This window comes from Somniosus microcephalus, chromosome 23 (genome assembly GCF_052327205.1).
Source record: "Somniosus microcephalus isolate GS21.2 chromosome 23, FLI_Smic_1.0, whole genome shotgun sequence".
NCBI classification, from domain to species: Eukaryota; Metazoa; Chordata; class Chondrichthyes; order Squaliformes; family Somniosidae; genus Somniosus; species Somniosus microcephalus.
This window is the reverse complement of record NC_141009.1, coordinates 12,760,895-12,774,493: the sequence shown is the minus strand read 5'-3', so window position 1 is coordinate 12,774,493 and position 13,599 is coordinate 12,760,895. Positions and strand designations below refer to the sequence as shown.

The 13,599-nt window shown below is 47.9% G+C and overlaps 1 protein-coding gene across 4 annotated transcripts in view; it reads left to right on the top strand.

Annotated features, from left to right (window-relative positions):
• Window positions 1-11,348: 11,348 nt before the first annotated feature.
• st6galnac6 (ST6 (alpha-N-acetyl-neuraminyl-2,3-beta-galactosyl-1,3)-N-acetylgalactosaminide alpha-2,6-sialyltransferase 6) overlaps window positions 11,349-13,599 on the top strand; it is a 57,041-nt gene continuing 54,790 nt past the window's right edge. For all 4 annotated transcript variants that reach the window (XM_085965402.1, XM_085965401.1, XM_085965403.1 and 1 more), the window contains exon 1: window positions 11,349-11,700. The gene's annotated coding sequence lies outside the window, so the exon portion shown is untranslated. The remainder of the gene's footprint in view (window positions 11,701-13,599) is intronic.

Sequence of the window (13,599 nt, the reverse complement as noted above, 5' to 3'; positions counted from 1 at the left end):
ATTTCATGTAGATAAAATAGCAACAGATCACAATTGAACATTTAGGGAATGTAACAATCAGAACATAGGAAGACATTAATGAAAACCACCAAACACGAAGTTCAGGATAAAAACCACATTTGCACACAATGAGTTACACCTTTAAAAAACAAAAGTGTTGCATCTGCTGGTAGTCTCTAGAGGGAGGAACAAACGCATTTGCTGGAACTGTGCTCATTTGTATTCCTGTTGATGCAGGCATTGGTGCAAAAGTGATGTGGGCAGCTGAAGTATCTGGAAACCTCTGTGCGGTTTTTAAAAATACGGTTCAGCCGGCGCTCTACAGCAACAATCTGGGGACAAACAGGTAAGAGAGCAACTGTGCTTGGCTCCTTCACTTCACTCTCTAATAAGATCAGTGCATGTCCCAGAAATATTTTTATTACATTTGTACAGGATTCTGAACACTCAATCTGTGCCCAGAGGGAAGGAGGACATAGCCTCGAATATAATATTCAGTGCCATTTGTATCCTTTAGCCTTCTAACTTCCTCTCTAACTCTTCTTTAAATGTGATACTGGTAGAACGTTTTAGGATTACATTTCAACATCTTATGCTATCTTCATCTTTTTGCACCTCCTCTATCCATTTTAATCCATTTAAGCAAATTTTTGTACTCCTTCCTGAGTCCCCCCCCTCCCCACCACTCTCTCTTTGTAGCTTTTACAGATTTTGTTTTCTTATTCCCATTTTAATTGCACAACTTATCCATTTTGGAGACTGTTTACATTTATTTTTTGTGGGTACATCCATGTTTCCCATTAATAATAAAAACAGAAAATGCTGGAAGCACTCAGCCGGTCAGGCAGCATCTGAGGAGCGAGAGAGAGAGAGAAACAGAGTTAACGTTTCAGGTCGATGACCTTTCGGCAGAACGCTCTGACTAAAGGTCACCAAGCTGAAACATTAACTCTGTTTCTCTCTCTCTCGCCAGCTGCTGCCTGACCTGCTGAGTGTTGCCAGCATTTTCTGTTTGTATTCCAGATTTCCAGCATCCGCAGTATTTTGCTTTTGTTGTGGCGCTGTTGCTCATTTGGCGTACCAACCTCTACCGTGCGGAGGTTGAACGCCAACTCTCTGACACCTCCTCCTACCTCCCCCTGGACCATGACACCACGACTGAACATTGCCCCCCCTCTTCATGTTCACCATTGTAGTTTTTAAAATGTATCATTTTTCCTCGACTGTGCTATCCCTCTGCAGTACTTCTCCATTGATTCCTTTCAGCTCATCCCTCATTCCAATTGAAGTTTGCCTTGTTTAAATTTATATATTTTTGCCAAGGTCTTTACTAGGTGCTGATTGCCAAGTAATCTTAAATGAAATCATTTTCAGCAGTCGCTCACCTGAAAGGCTGCACCATTTCTATAGCATGAATGTTATCTCCAGTCACTCACCTGGAGCCTGAAAATGACTGTCACTGATGTTATCATGTGAATGGCTAATGTGTTCATATGAAATTCCACTCTCCGCTATTTTAATGGAGCTGTTAATCCATTCAAATTTTAAATGGGTTAATGCCTCTGTAAAAGAGCAGGGAAAAGCACTTGATTTGACCGCGTCCCTGGAATAATATCACTGGCAATAGTTTCTAGGCTAAGGTCTAGATAGGAATTACTCTCTATTACATGGGGCCAATAACATGTTGGTGCAAAGAAACATCTGTCCCTTGCTGATTAGTTCTGATCCTATCTCCTCACGTCCGCTAATGTTTCTCCTCCTGTTTCTTCCCCCCTCGGCAATCTGTATAAGAGTGTGTGCTGTCTCTTGCTGCTCCTCCCAGGTGCTACCCAAGTGGCGGGCTATTCATGGTATGGAGGCGGCCCTGTCCCTCTCTGTATAGGCTCACGAGATGATCCTACAACTGTATGCGTCACATCTGATGGCGCGCAGGCTGTCTGGTGCTGCCTGCTATATGGCCTTTCCTTCAGTCCAGCTAGTTTGGCCTGACGTGGCACCAACCTGAGAGGTAGCAAACTCATCCATTCCTTATCTTGCTGTGCCATACATGGTGTGGTGCCAACCTTTAGACACCTCGCATACAGCTCACTTCCTCAGGTGTGAAAATCAGCCATTTTTCTTTACTAATTCACGGGACGTGACATCACATCACTGGCAAGGCCAGCATTATTGCCCAACCCGAATTGCCACCTTCTTGAACTGCTGCAGTTTTTTGTAGTGGACAACTAAGTGGCTTGCTCAGCCATTTCAGAGAGCAGTTAAGAGTTAACCACATTGCTGTGGGTCTGGAATCAGCCAGACTGGATAAGGACAGCAGATCCTAAAGGATATTAGTGAATCAGATGCGTTTGTTACAACAATTCTGGTAGTTTCATGGTCATACTAGCTTTTTTATTTCAGATTTATTTCAATTTTTGCAGCCTTTACAAAGTCTCAATATTTCTATAGTCACGGATGTAGCCACTTCCTGTTAAGTGGCTGCATCTTGTGATTCGCTGCCTGTCAGCATAGTCACGCTCCTTGTACAAGGCACTATTGGCACAGGAAACTTAGCAAGGCTTGATTAATCTGGTAACGGAGTGACTGCTGCCAATGACTGGAAGCTGCGCAGAAGTGTACTGCGCAATTATCTGGAAGCTCCAACGATTGGAAGCATGGGGGCGATTTTGTCAATCGGGGCGCGCTGGAGGCGGGACTGCTGCTTGTCGGGTTTCAGTCCCGCCTCCATCGACTTGTGGCCAACACACGCTATTTTCCCTTGATTGACCTTGTTAAGCCCGCCCAGCGGGCTTAGCAGGACAGTTAAGGGGAAGCCGGTTACAGAGAACGTCAGCGTATAACGTTTCATCTGTCAAAAATTTTTGACAGCTGAATTGTCATTGTTTGACAGCTCTGTGAAGCTGTCAAACACTGACATTCTCTGTTGTTTTATGAGTTCTTGTATTCAAGACTCATCAAACCTCTTTTGTGAGCAGAAATTAGATGGCTGTTGCATCGGAGAGCGATTGCTGAAAATGATTTCATTTAAGATTACTTGGCAATCAGCAGCAGCCATCTGTCATCTCTGCCGGTGAGATGCGAGACTCTCCGCATCCCCAACTGTTCAAGCCTGCAGGAAGAAACAAAGGTAAGTAAACATTTTCTATCACTTTCCACTCACCTCACACACTCACCTCGCCACACTTGCACCCATCACTCACCTTCACAGCGCACTTTTGGACCCCTCCGACCTCCGTAGACCCACTGCTCGCCTCGGTGACCCTGGCGGGGTTTCCCGACATCGGGAAGCCCGCGCCTCTGTTGGAAAAATGGGGATAATCCTCTTAACTGCCTGTTAACTACCTGTTAACAGGCATTTAAGTGGCTGTAATCCCCTTCCCGGCTCCAGGAGACGGGACCCGACGCGGGTCGGCTACCCGTCTCCTGGGAAGATGGTACGGAGGCGGGTTGGGGGCGGGACGGGTACCCACCCCCAGATTCTGCCATTTTCTCGGCCGTCCAGCCTCCAAACCCGCCTCCCCAGGGCTGGCAAGATCGTGCCCATGCTGTTTGGTTTTTTTGAAATGAGCCAACTCCCTTCCCGGCATTTCCCAGAGCCCCGAGTCGTGAAGCGAACAACGAAAAAAATCCCACTTGGACTGCACGTGTGCAACTGTTTCAACTTCGTTGGCAGCAGTCCCGTCCATCTGGAAAAGCCAGCACTCTACTCTGACGGCATGCGCAGTGGGCCATGGAATGCGATTCCGATCGGCCCCTTCATTTTAGTCCTAACATTTTTCTTAGTTTGTTTAGTGCCTTTGTGTTTCTTTACTTTGCCTGGATTTACTTTCTGCTTTATGTTACTCTCTCAGCTGTCAGTCTTGGCTGAGTGGTCACACTCTCACCGCTGAGTGAGAGGGTCATGACCTTCTGACCCACTTAGAGACTTGACCACATAATCTGGGCTGACACCTCAGTGCAGTACTGAGGGAATGCTGTACTATCGGAGGTGCTGTCCTTTGGGATTAGACATTAAACTGAGGCCCCGTCTGCCCTCTCGGGTAGATGTAAAAGAACCCACGGCACTATTTGAAGAGGAGCAAGGTAATTTTCCTGGTGCCCTGGCCAATATTTATCCCTCAACCAACACCACTAAAACAGATTATCCGGTCATGTATCTCATTGCTGTTGTGGGAGCTTGCTGTGCGCAAATTGGCTGCCGCATTTCCTACATTACAACAGCGACTACACTTCAACAAGTCCTTCATTGGCTGTAAAGCGCTTTGGGACATCCTGAGGTCATGAAAGGTGCTATAGAAATGCAAGCCCTTTCTTTTTCCCTTTCCCCTCCTTCCTGTAGCTCACTCTCCAAATTCTGTTTATCTATAATTACAGACATATCCCCACTCCCTCCATATCTAGTATAAATGAATCTCAATTCCTTCCTCTATATAAATAGCTAATCTTTATGATTCTATCCTGCTTAGATGCAGCTTGTCTTTCTTGTGTCAAACTGATTTACCCAGTTATTTATTAAACCAACGGCAACTGGCTTTCCACTCTTTCTACTTCATGACTCCATTTTTATATTCACTCCCCTTTGCAGTAATAACCCCAAATATATAGCTTTATATATCCCCTCTTTCATTTTCCTGCTTAGCCCTACCTCTGAGCATTTCTGCCTGTGTTTTCTCTACGCCATTAATTCTCATGTGGACTATCATCATCGAATTACATAGAAATTACAGCAATACTTTTTTCTCTCTCTCTCACATGGCAGCTGTCTTTCACTCTGCCAGTACCATTTACACTTCATCTAGAGCCACCTTTTGTTTCTTCACTTGTCCCATTACCATCTCAGCAGGTCAGGCAGCATCTGTGGAGAGAGAAACAGAGTTAACGTTTCAGGTCGATGACCCTTCGTCAGAACCCGAGTTCTGACGAAGGGACATCGAACTGAAACGTTAACTCTTTCTCTCTCCACAGATGTTGCCTGACCTGCTGAGTATTTCCAGCATTTTCTGTTTTTATTTCAGATTTCCAGCATCCACAGTATTTTGCTTTTATTTCCCATTACCATCTCCTTTAGCCTTGCACCATCATCCCTTTTGTCTCTTAATCTCTCCTGCCTTCCATCCTATCACAAACCTTCCCTTTTGCTCTTTCCTCCACCCCCCCACCCCCTCCCTGCCCCTGCACTTGCTTAAAAACCTGTTCCATCTCCAGCTTTTTCCCAGTTCTGACGAAGGATCATCGTCCTGAAATGTTAACTCTGTTTTACTCTCTCCACAGATGCTGCCTGACCTGCTGAGTATTTCCAGCATTTTCTGTTTTTATTTCAGATTTCCAGTGCCCGCAGTATTTTGCTTTTGTAATGGAAACAGGCTGTTCGGCCCAACCTGTCCATGTTGGTGTTTATCCACGAGCTGTTGTCCTAATCCCATGTGCCCACCCTTTATTGATGAGAATTTTAAATTTGCAGCACTGAAGGGCCGGAAGCCAATGTAGGCCAGCGAGCACAGATGTGGTGAGTGTGCTGGATTTGGTGACTAAATGGATACGGGCAGCAGAATTGTGAATGAGCTGAGGTTTACGGAGGGTGGTTCAGATCATTGGAATAGTTGCGCCTGGAGGTGACAGAGGCATGGATGAGGGTTTCAGCGGTGGTGGGGGGGGGGGCTGAGCTAAGGGTTGAGGCAGAGGCTGTAATGTCCGAGTATCAATAATACACGGACTGCAGGAGAACAATAATAACAGGTATTTACTGAACAGAGGGTAACTTAAGACTGAAATACAGAAGCCTGCTATGGCTTTATATACAGGGGTGGTCACTGCCGGCACTGCAGTATAGAATCAGTTCTTCTCTTAAAGGTACATACACAACAATTCCTCCCCTTTTAGATAAACAGTACATAACATTCATTTAACAACTAAATAATAACTAATTACAATTACAATTTTCTCTGTACTATATACATCAACTGAAATAATCATTTATAAGTTCAGTCTTTGAGGAGGCTTCCTGATCCTGACTGGATAGCGCCTTTCTTGAGTAGCCTGTTCTTGCGGCGGAGTTGATTCTGGCTCATTGTCATTGGTTGGTTCGTCAGCTTCCAATACCACTGCTTCTGAGGTAGACGCAATCTGTACTTCGGGTTTATTACCAGGTGCACATGCTCGTGATATGGGTTTGGCTTGTTCCTGTGACTCTAGAATCTGGTCAGCATGGCATCTCACGATGCTCTCTCCAACGTCCACTGTGTACATTAGTGGTCCCTGCTGTGTGCATATCGTTCCTGGCTGCCATTTTTCTGTTCGGTAGTCGCGGGCCAAGACTGGTTGCCCTATCTTGAAGCTCCTGGTTGGCTTCTCATTGATGTGCTGGAATTGCTTATCCTCAACATCTCGCCTTATGTTTGGTTTGAGCAAATCCAGGCGACATCTTAGCCTTCGGTTGAAGAACATTATGGCTGGAGCTTGGTTGGTGACTGCATGTGTCACATTCCGGTAAGCAAACAAGAAATTATCCACCTTGTGTTGTAGTGGTATGTCGTCGTTATACATCGCCTTTTTAAAGGTCTGAACAAACCTCTCAGCCAATCCATTTGTGGCTGGATGATATGGGGCAGATGTGTAATGTTTCACCCCATTATTCCTCAGAAACCTCCGGAAATCCTCGGACACAAACTGTGGCCCATTGTCGGAGCAAATCTGTTCTGGCAAGCCATTCCTGGCGAAGATGGTCCGTAGGACTGCAATAGTTTTCTCTGTGGTGGTGGAGGACATTTTGATGACCTCTGGCCATTTCGAATGGGTGTCCACGGCGATTAGAAACATTGAGTCCATGAATGGACCAGCAAAATCAATGTGTACCCGTTGCCATGGAGATGAGGGCCACTCCCATGGATGTAGCGGGGCCTGTGGTGGAGCGTTTTGGACCTTCTGGCATCCTGTGCATCTCTTGGTCATATCCTCGATTTCTTTATCGATTCCCGGCCACCACACAAACGCCCTGGCTAGGCTCTTCATTTTCACCCCTCCCAGATGACCCTCATGAAGCTCATTGAGCACTCTGTCTCTCAACTTAGGTGGAATTACCACTCGGGGTCCACACATCAAGGTCCCCCGGCACACTGACAGCTGTTCTCTCCTTGGCGAGAATGCTGGCAACAGTGAGTCGCCATGTGCTGGCCATCCCTTCACCGTCAAATCATAGACCCGAGAGAGTGTCGGGTCATTTCGGGTTTCCTTCTCTATGCTTGAGTATGTAACAGGTAGACATTCGACTATGGTCGCATGGAATATCTCAACAGGGTCCACTGCAGGTGCTTCCTCTACCATAGGCAACGGTAGGCGCGACAGCCCATCAGCGTTTCCATGCTGCTTCGTACCCTTGTACTCTATGTCGTACTGATGTGCCCCTAGAAAAAGTGACCATCTTTGCAGCCGTTGCGCCGTCATCACCGGAACGCCCTTCTTTGGGTTAAAAATGGAGACCAGGGGCTGATGATCAGTCAGTAGGGTGAATTTCTGCCCATGCAGATAGTGATTGAACTTCTTCACCCCCCACACCAGGCTGAGGGCCTCCCTGTCAATCTGGGCGTAGTTACGCTCGGCTGAGGTTACCGAGCGCGACGCAAAGGCTATTGGCCTCTCTGAACCATCAAGGAATTTGTGTGACAGCACCGCTCCGATGCCGTAGGGAGACGCATCACATGCTAACCGAATCGGTAGTGTTGGATTGTAGTGGGCCAATACTTCTTTTGAAGTGATTAGGCATTTACATTTCTGAAAGGCACGCTTACACTCATCACTCTATTTCCATGTTACTCCAGTTTGCAGCAGGGTGTTCAGTGGGTGCAGAATTGTAGATAAATTCGGCAAGAACTTATGGTAGTAGTTCACCAACCCGAGGAATGACCTCAGTTGCGACACATTTTCCGGTGCTGGAGCCTTGACTACAGCCTCAATCTTGTCCGGCGACTTATGCAACCCTTCCTCATCAATCATGTGGCCACAATACGAGATTTGTCTCCTGAAGAACTCGCATTTGGGGCGGTTGGCTCGTAGCCCATATTCCTGTAATCTAGTGAGCACCTGCTCCAGGTTGGCAAGGTGCTCACTGTCATTTTTGCCCGTAACCAGGATATCGTCCAAATAACACTGGGTCCCCGGGATCCCTTGCAGGACTTGTTCCATCGCCCTCTGCCAAATAGCCGGGGCTGATGCTACCCCGAATACCAGTCGATTGTACTGGTAAAGGCCTTTGTGAGTGTTTATCGTGAGGTATTTCCTAGATGCTTCTTCCACCTCCATTTGTAGATACGCTTGGGCCAGATCAATCTTTGTAAAACGTTTCCCTCCAGATAGTGAGGCGAAAATATCTTCTATCCGTGGAAGTGGATATTGTGCTGTGTGCAGGACTGGGTTCACAGTTACCTTGAAGTCCCCACAGATGTGAACCTTCTTCGGCTCCCCAGGCGTGCTGCTCAACGATTTCTTCATTACAGGAATGATGGGTGTGGCCCACTTGCTCCAGTCCACCTTGGACAGCACACCCGAACGCTCCAGACTCTCCAGCTCTGCTTCAACGGCTGGGTGGATCGCGTAAGGTACCGGTCTGGCCTTAAAAAATTTTGGGTTTGCGTTATCTTCGATTTTTATTGTTGCCGTTACTCCTTTTAGAGTCCCAAGTCCTTGTTGAAACACCTCTTTCGCGTCAGTTAGAATTTTTGACAGTCGTCCAGGTGTGACGTCATCATCCTTTTTGTCAGTCACAATTAGCGCCTGAATGGAATGCCAATCCAACTGTATTTTTCGGATCCATTCACATCCCAATAATGGTGGTCCTCCATCTTGTAGTATGTATAGATACAGTTTCTGTGTTTCCTTGCCGTTGTATTTAACTGGCACCCTTATTTTTCCTCTGGGGTAGACTTTTTGCCCCGTGTATGTCGCCAATACAATGGACGTGTCCTTCAAGGGTATGTGTGAGAATAGCCGCTCATAGCCTCGTCGATTCATGACAGTTAGGGCTGATCCTGTGTCCAATTCCATCTTTACTGGGGACCCTGCTATCATGAGGGTGACCCAAATGGTTCGGTGATCCTCCTTTGCGATCACGTTGTGTAACTTTAGACAACTTAGTCTCCTGCTCCCGGAGTCATTATCACTCTCCTGATCTTCCGAACTACTGTCTGTCAATTTCTTTACTTTCTTGTACTTTTCCTTAGTAGTTCTTGTAGTGTTGGTTTTCTTTCCCGACCTGCAGATTCTTGCTATGTGTCCAATTTTCCCACATTGCCTGCATACATTGTCCTTAAACCAGCAGTCCTTCTGATCATGGGTTGTTCTGCCGCAACGACAGCACTTTTCTGTTCCATACGCCATTTCGTTAGCGCTGTATTCTTGTGGTTTCTGTTGTATTTCCGCAGCTCCCCGTGCTGCTGCTTTGTAGGATACTGCTGCGCTGAAAGCCTGTTCTAGCGTCAGGTCCTTTTCCGAAAGTAGTCGTTTCTGGGTTCCTTCACTCTGGAGCCCGCAGACAAACTTATCCCGTAAGGTGTCTGCCAGTCCTGCTCCGAACTGGCAGTGCTTCGATAACTTGCGTAGTTCCGTAAGATAGTCAGCATTGCTCTCATCTTTGTGCTGGTTTCTTTTATGGAACTTGAATCTTTCTGCTATCAGCAGCGGTGTAGGGTTTAGGTGTTCCTGTAAGATATTAACAATCTCTTCAAAACTTTTCTCCATTGGTTTAGCTGGGGTAATTAAATTCCACAATAGGCTGTACGTTCTCGCGCCCATCAAATTTAATAATACCGACGCCTTCTTTCCATCGGCCACCTCATTTGCCTTGCAGTACACTTCAATTCTTTCCACATACGTGGTCCAGTCTTCTACCTCGTTGTCGAAAGCAGTGATACTGCCACTTTTCGGCATCTTGGGTGATTTAAAATGGCGCCTCCCACGCTTTTTCTTCTTCCCCAATGGATTAAAATGGCGCCTCCTGCGCTTTTCCTTCTTCCCCAATGGAATAAAATGGCGCCTCCCGCGCTTTTCCTTCTTCCCCTTGCTGCCACGCTGCTCCTAGCGTTCTGCAGGGTAATGGCGGCGACCCGCGGCTTCGGCGCATCTCACTTTTCCTTCCCCTTGTTTTATTTTCGCTATGCTGCCCGGTTCTTGAGCACCGACTGCGCCCTGTGCGCTCCACCCTCTCTCTCTCTCTTTTCCTCCCAACGACGCTGCACGGCCCCTTTGCAGAGCCGCTCGATCGAGCTTGAGCCCGCCGCAGTCCGGAAGGGTCAGCGCACTACCTGCTGGAACACTTTGACTGGGGAGCCAAGCCCAGCTCTCCACAGCCTCTCCTGCAACTCTCCGAACTCCGATGGATCCTTGGGCGGTTGCACGCGGTCGACGCCCGTTGCTCTCACTTCGACCTCCAAGAAGCTTCTTCTCAGGGAAAGATCCCCGTGAGGTGATGCAGTACTGCAGGTGAGTTCGAACCTGTTCGTCGCCAATGTAATGTCCGAGTATCAATAATACACGGACTGCAGGAGAACAATAATAACAGGTATTTACTGAACAGAGGGTAACTTAAGACTGAAGTACAGAAGCCTGCTATGGCTTTATATACAGGGGTGGTCACTGTCGGTACTGCATTATAGAAGCAGTTCTTCTCTTAAAGGTACATACACAACAGAGGCGATGTTGCGGAGATGGAAGCAGACAGTTGTGATGAAGAGGATGTGGGGTCGGAAGCTGAGCGCGAGGTCAAATAATGGAGAGGGGGAGGGAAAGCACAAGAGGCCGTGTTAAATCAACGGGGAGGGGGGGAGGCTGGGGGAAGAATTATAGCACTGGAGGCAAGTAAAGTGTAGTGGTCGGGTACAAAAAAAATCAAAAAGGCATTTGATTAGCCTTTATAACTAGAGGGCTAGAATATAAAGGGGACAAAGTTTTGCTACTGCTATACAAAGCCCTGGTTAGACCACATTTGGAGCACAATTAAGCCCTGGTATATTTCCAACTGTTAACCCAGTAAATATTTTGCTAAAAGAATTGATTTTAAATGAGTTCCATCGCTGTTAATCTGGGAAAAGATCTGGAAACATTGAGGCAATGCATGTGGGTGACTCTCTGTGCCAATGTTCCACCTCTGTCAATCAATAACATCCTGGGTAAAAGTGCTGTAAAAGGTCTGGAAACACTCGGGGCAATGCCTGTGGGTGCCTCTCTGTGCCAACCCACTTGGCAATGCGTGTGGGGTGACTCGGCCAATGTCGGTGCTAACGCGCTTGCGCACATGGCACGATGGACGCACGGCGCAAAGTGCGCGCGCCGGGGCACGAGCCCAAGCGCGGTCACGCGAGGGTAGGGGACGCGCGCGCGAGACTCTCACTGTCCGCAACAAGGAAAAGATACACAGCGCCCGGGACTGGATACATTGAGCGCTCCGGGACACAGTGCCCGGTACTGGATACAGTGAGCGCTCCGGGACACAGCGCCCGGGACTGGATACAGTGAGCGCTCCGGGACACAGCGCCCGGGACTGGATACAGTGAGCGCTCCGGGACACAGTGCCCGGTACTGGATACAGTGAGCGCTCCGGGACACAGCGCCCGGGACTGGATACAGTGAGCGCTCCGGGACACAGCGCCCGGGAATGGCAGTTCGCGTGAGGCTGAGGCAGGCACAGCTCATCCGCTATTCGCATCCGGCATGGTAAGCAGGCAGCCTGCCCCGCACTGATATATCGCAGACTACTACTCCCAGCACCTACCCGGGGCGGGGAGGGAGGCTTCACTGTTCTAGATGGGGAGGGGGCGGTCTTCACTGTTCTAGATGGGGAGGGGCGGTCTTTACTGTTCTAGATGGGGAGGGGGCGGTCTTCACTGTTCTAGATGGGGAGGGGGCGGTCTTCACTGTTCTAGATGGGGAGGGGGCGGTCTTTACTGTTCTAGATGGGGAGGGGGCGGTCTTCACTGTTCTAGATGGGGAGGGGGCGGTCTTCACTGTTCTAGATGGGGAGGGGGCGGTCTTCACTGTTCTAGATGGGGAGGGGGCGGTCTTCACTGTTCTAGATGGGGAGGGGGCTATTATGTCCGTGTATAAGTGAGACACGGACTGCAAGAGTTGGTTATAACAGGTCTTTACTGAATGGAGGCAACCTGGAACTACTATGCAAATGTTACTACACAGGCTTATATACAGGGGTGGTCACTACTGGTACTGCAGTATACAGGGGCTGCAGAATATAGTTCCTTCTGCAAAGTACATACACTACAATTCCTCCCCTTTTAGCTAAACAGTACATAACATTCGATTAACAATGAAATAACATATTTACAATTACAGTTGCTAGATACATTAGTTGAAGTTAAGCAATTATAAGTTCAGTCTTTGAGGAGGCTTCCTGATTCTGTCTGGATAACGCCTCTTTGAGGTATCAGGTTCTTCTGGCAACGTTGAGTCGGGATCAATGTCCTTGTTGGTTCGTCTGCTTCCAATATCACCGATTCTGAGGTAGATGCAATTGGTACTTCGGTTTCATCGCCAGGTGTATCAGATCGTGGTGTGGAGTTGACGTTTCCCAGTGACTCTAGAATCTGGTCAGCATGGCGTCTTACAATGCTCACTCCAACGTCCACGGTATACATTAGAGGTCCTTGCCGTGTATTCGACAAGGCACCCTTATTTTTCCTCTGGGGTATACTTTTTGCCCCGTATACGTCTTCAAGACAATGGATGTCTCTTTCAAGGGTATGTGTGAGAATAGCCGCTCGTAGTCTCGTCAATTCATGACGGTTAGAGCTGATCCTGTATCCAATTCCATTTTGACTTGGGACCCTGCTATCGTGAGGGTGACCCAAATGGTTCGGTGATCCTCTTTTGCGATTACGTTGTGAAGTTTGAGACAGCTTAGTCTCTTGTTTCCGGATTCACTATCGCTCATCTGGTCTTCGGAACTACTGTCCGTCATCTTTTGTACTTTCCTGTACGGTTCCTTAGTAGCCTTTTTGTTGTCGTTGGTCTTCTTCCCAGACCTGCAAACTCGTGCAATGTGTCCCATCTTTCCGCATTGCCTGCATATTTTGTCCTTGGACCAGCAGTCCTTCTGGTCATGGGTTGTTCTGCCGCAGCGATAACATTTTGCAAATCCCCGTGTCATTTCGTGGGTGCCGTATTCCTGTGGCTTTTGCTGTATTTCCGCAGCTCCCCTTGCTGCTGCTTCGTACGATACTGCCACGCTGAAAGCCTTATCTAGCGTCAGCTGTTTCTCTGAGAGTAACCTCTTCTGGGTTCCTTCACTCAGGAGTCCACAGACAAATTTGTCCCGTAAGATATCTGCCAGTCCTGCTCCGAACTGGCAGTGCTTTGATAGCTTGCGTAGTTCCGTAAGGTAATCAGCATTGCTCTCATCTTTATGCTGATTTCTCCTGTGGAATTTAAATCTTTCTGCTATCAGCAGCGGTGTAGGATTTAGGTGCTCCTGTAGGATAGCAACAATTTCGTTAAAACTCTTTGCCTTCGGTTTGGCTGGAGTAATCAGGTCCCGCAATAGGCCGTACGTTCTTGCGCCCATTGAGTTTAGCAGTACCGATGCCTTTTTCTCATCGGCTA